This window comes from Oryzias latipes, chromosome 20 (genome assembly GCF_002234675.1).
Source record: "Oryzias latipes chromosome 20, ASM223467v1".
In the NCBI taxonomy this organism is placed as follows: Eukaryota; Metazoa; Chordata; class Actinopteri; order Beloniformes; family Adrianichthyidae; genus Oryzias; species Oryzias latipes.
Window position 1 is genome coordinate 7,602,214 of NC_019878.2, and position 4,987 is coordinate 7,607,200.

A 4,987-nucleotide genomic window follows, 5' to 3' on the forward strand; every position below is an offset into this window, starting at 1 on the left:
CCTGGCCAGGAAACGCCTTTGTGGCCTCCCAAAGGAGCTGAATTGGGACATCCAGTTCTAAGCATCCTTTCTGAACTGTTGCCACGGCAACCCAAACCCAGACTTAAGCAGAAGATGATGGTTGACGGATGAGACTAACAAGTGCTATAAAGTGTCTCTCAGGCTTTAGAAGACTCCTGGTTGGGGAAAAAAAGACAAGTTGGGACACCAGAGTAACAGAAAAATGTAGCCTTATTCTTGCAAAGATAATTTTGACAAGATGAACAAAATTTAAATTACAACATGCTAAATAGAGAAGACCAGCTATAAGACACTAAATGCTCAACCACAAGACTGGCAACAGCTAAAAGCTTCATTTCTGCCTATTCAGCAGTGTGTGGAAGTCCATTTTGTGTCAGGACCATTTTGAACTGACCACAATAACAGAGTCTTTTACTTTATCCTTCAACTTGCTTTTTTTATTTCCTCCATGTCTTGTGAGACTAATAAAAATATATTGTTATGGTCTTCAACTAAATTGTTCCAAGAGCAAGATTACAAATAAATTGAACCAAAGTCATATTATGATGCAGACAATCCTTTTTTTATACTATATTTTGCTGAGAATCCACAAAGGCAACAGAAGAGACATTGGTCATAGGGTTCATTAGACATCACATATCTGTGTTCATACCTGGGAATAACTTTGCTACCTGTTTTTTGTCATCGGTTTTTACTTTTGTTTGATATCATATAAGTCTATTCTCACTATTTTCCCACTAATGCTTTACATACACCTTTGACTGAATACAGTACTCCCAATAAGCAATGGATGTCGTAAACATAGTGTTTGTTTGACTTCACAGATTTTTGGGATAAAGAGATAATTGTGTTGGGGTGATAGACGCACTTCAATTTGTGTTTTTTACACATAACGACCCTAATGTGTATAGTGTTATTTACTTATTGGGCCCAAAACAAAAAGAGAAAGGAAAAAAGCATTTCAATGTGGTCGGGTCACATTGCACAGAAATGATGGTCGTCAGCGTCGCTGGAGAAGGTGGATTGAGCGACACACCGAGGTCAACGTGGTACCCCGGGTTCACTTTGGTGGAGGAGGTGGAACAGTCTGGACAGGCATCACCAGTCAGAAGAATTCCACAAGTTTCTGTTCATGGATGACAATGCTCCACCACATGATGACAGAACTGTCACAGCTGGACTTCAGGAAGTGGAGTATTTCATATGGTTTGGTCAGCAATGATCCCTGATCTGAACTCCATAGACCACATCTGAGGCCAGCTACAGCAGAGACTGGATGATCGGACGTCACCCCCAAGTGACCTGGTAGAATTCCATGTAGCACTTGTGGAAGAGTGGAACTCATTGGCTCAGAACATCATGGGGCTAGTGAGGAGGATGAGATGTCACTGTCAAGCTGTAATTGGGGGAAATGGTGGAAATACCCGCCATTGACATGGCCGATTATGTTACTTGGGGTTACCTTTATTACTATCTTAATTTGGGGGGGTAATAAAATATCAAACTAATTGAAATAGTGTTTCTTTTCATTTATTATTAGTAATACCAAAGAGAAACATTTTATATATTTGATTAAAATTCAGGCCAAACGGGAAAAAGTATCATTTCATATCAAGTCGACAAGACTCATGAATTAAGTTTGGTTGTGTTGTTTTCCTGCAGGATCCTTAAAACTACACGTTAAACAGAGGTCATACATTGAACTAAATTATGCCCTTAAGTGTAATTCTTGAAGCTGTGCTATTCTGGATTGTAACATAAGCAAAAAATGTATTGCACATGAGGTGGACCTCACTTTTTAAAACCCCACAGCTTTAGTTAGAACCAGTAATCTGACAAGCAGCTACTACTAAAGTTTTGCTCCCGGCCTGTCGGCAGAACAGCAGGGAAAACAGGGATTTATCCAGGAAGGTAATAAAAACAGGTAGATGAACACTGTTTTTCACAAAATATGAGCACTTTTGTCTGCATGATTTCAGCTTAAGGTGGATCAAAGCCAGTCTCTGCTTTAACTCAAGGCAGCTGTTCACACTGCTGGTTCAGAGGTGAGGGGGGCTTTACATGATCCTGATGTGCTGAGAGTGGCCAGCCTGCCCACTCCGCTGCAGATCGCCTATCTTACAACAATAACCAAAAATCCGTGGCCAGCCAAAACACACGAAAGCACAAAAATCCCCGCCCTGCCCCTCAGATCTCCAGAGCAGGAGCTTCTGGGTGGTGGTTACCCCCCTGAAAGAGTTCCGGCTTCATATGGCGAGCTCCTCTTCACATCTGGCCCGAGTTACTGCAGGCACTTCATCCCGTCAAAGCCCAGCTGTTGTGGGAATTGTTTTGTTTCTATAGAGGCGTTTAGATCCCAGCTGTACGCGGCGGGAGGAGGAGGCCTTCACATCTTATTTGTATAATGTGCTGCTGTGTGTAAATGATTGTTCTTTCTGATATTTGACCATTTCCCCTACAAACTAGTTTCTGGTCTTTTTTACTGATCAGTTGCAGTGGGCTGTCATCCCAGGAAAACAAAAGCTCTCCGTAGGAAGAGACTGAGCAGATTGGATATCCGGCTTTGGGTTATGATGTAGTGAGCTCACTTGTTGTTAGTCGACTCTAAACATAATCACATCTCAGCATGTGATGGGTGACCCCGCACATTCAGTTTTAGACACTGCTCACAGACAAAAGACAACATCCACGGTAAAATGTGGATCCCTGCCCAACAATCCTCCAAACATTTGCATTGTTTTCCTGCCATCCACTCACTGCAAGCACTGACTGAAGAATGTAGCCGAATTAGGTTTGTGCTGCACTGTGGTGCAATTGTTTGGGTTCAGGTCAAGTCCTGCATCTCTGCCACATCCATTCGAAGGATGCAGTGACCACTGGATACTCCAGTGTTCTTAAAATACTTCTAATTATAGGTCTACAGTCGGATTCGGATGGGTAATGGACAATTTTGGTCCAAAGGGAGCCACAAATTTGCAGTTATTACAGCTCAGCCAAGTTTAGCACATTTTTCCTGCATGAAAAAAGATGTCCAGCTATTAAAATCCAGATACCCTTATACCAGCGGGAAGCCATTTTTTTCTGGGCCTCAACTTGAAGGCTGAAGTGGAATAAAGGGGGGGGGGGGGGGGGCGCCGCCCCCTGTAGCCATCAGCCGCACGGAAAAGTTATTTCTCGTCAGGATGCAAGTCTGACAGAGTATTAGTTATTTGTCGATGGGATTTCAGAACAAATGGGGGGACGGGAGCCAGCTTCTTGATGACAGTGGCTGTAAATTACACATCACAGAGAGCATGGTGTTTGCCAGGTGGCACCGTAGCCCCCTGATGGTAATCTGTCAGGGCCAAGCCAGGCTTTAAAATGTCACTGCGCCACTGATATTGGGATGGCTGCAATTACAGCTCTCCAAAGCCCATTACCTGCTGATCTATTTAAAGCCACTGTAACAAGCCTTGTTCCACAGCTGCCTTTGATATGAGCGCCAGAAGTAACTCACACTGCCGCACGCTGAGTGGACATAATGACAGGAATATTTAGACTTTGCAGCCAGAGGCATTAGCACAGTCATGGACACTGAGTTCCATTCTAAGCAGTTCATCTGTCTTTTTTCTTTTAGGAAATGGATAAAGTCTTTGTGCCTTTTTGGGAGTTTTCAAAGGTTTACACAGCCACTTTTGCTTGAAGTATGAAAACATTGATTGGAGTGCATCTTCATAAATAAAGAAAGGCTTTAAAAAGTTGATTTTGTGCCAAAAATTAGTTAAAGAATTCAAGCTTATTATGTATTACATTCATTTATTGGAGGAGGTACATTTATAAAACAACCTGCGATAGGTGATCTTTGTGAAGTGGGATTACAGATGTTTTAAGGCTGTAAAACTCCTCAATACACACGTTGTACACTTTTTTCAGACATTAACATTTTTACACATTTCTCTCTTGTTTAAAAAAGCAAAGTTTAATCCTTCATAGAAAAATCCGTTGAGGAGTATAGAATCAAACCAAAGATCTGATCGCGATGAAGATTTATGTAAATGTGGCAACTTGATAGCAGCCTGTCCAAGAGACACGGCACTGGAGAGATTGACAATGTCTACAGCCAATCAGAACACAGAACACATAAAATTGCTCCAATAATTCTTTCAAACAGCATGACCATGATAGGTGACCGGCAATAAACCACTGTTTATAAGTTCCTTGCACACAGGTTAATAAATTTTAGATGTACATTGCCTTTAACTGTCACTTTAACTAAAGCTTGACAAAAATACGTTTTTCAGTTACTTAGAATACTACAGAAGTTCAATTAGTTATATAATTTGAAACTCTTTAAAGGATTCCCTACCCTGTGATGGACTATTGAACTATCCAGGATGTACTATCTTCTGTGGCTGGGATAGGCTCCATCAACCCCAACCGGGAATGCAGTGGACTCAGAAGATGGATGTATGGTTTTGTGGGACTTAAATGGTCTTAGAGTCTGGATCAAGTAGGGGGGAAGACCCCTGACCTGACAATGGTCCTGTAAAGGGTCACTTACACCATGCACAGAAAGGGTTAGACACAAAGGGTTTGGCTGATGAAGCTGGCTGTTCACAGAGTGCTGTATCCAAGAAACCTGGTGCTTAAAGACACACTCAGAACATGGGCTCCTACAATTGAATTTCTTTGGCTCTTAAGGACAACGAGAATTGAACGGTGGCTCAGTTTCCAAAATTAAGGCTTTTTTTATTATAATTTTTTGCATTTCTCTGCTTAAGTTATTATATATATTTTTATCTGAGTTGAATGTTGAAAATATTAGAAAATGCACCGCTAAATTATTCTTCCTTATACTGGAAGACATTCCTGCTCTTGCACAGAAAGAAACTTATACTAACTATCAGAGCAGTTTGGTGGATATTGTAAACATTTAGAAAAAATTCTGATTCCAATGAAAAAATCAATAATTCAAAAGACGTTTTAG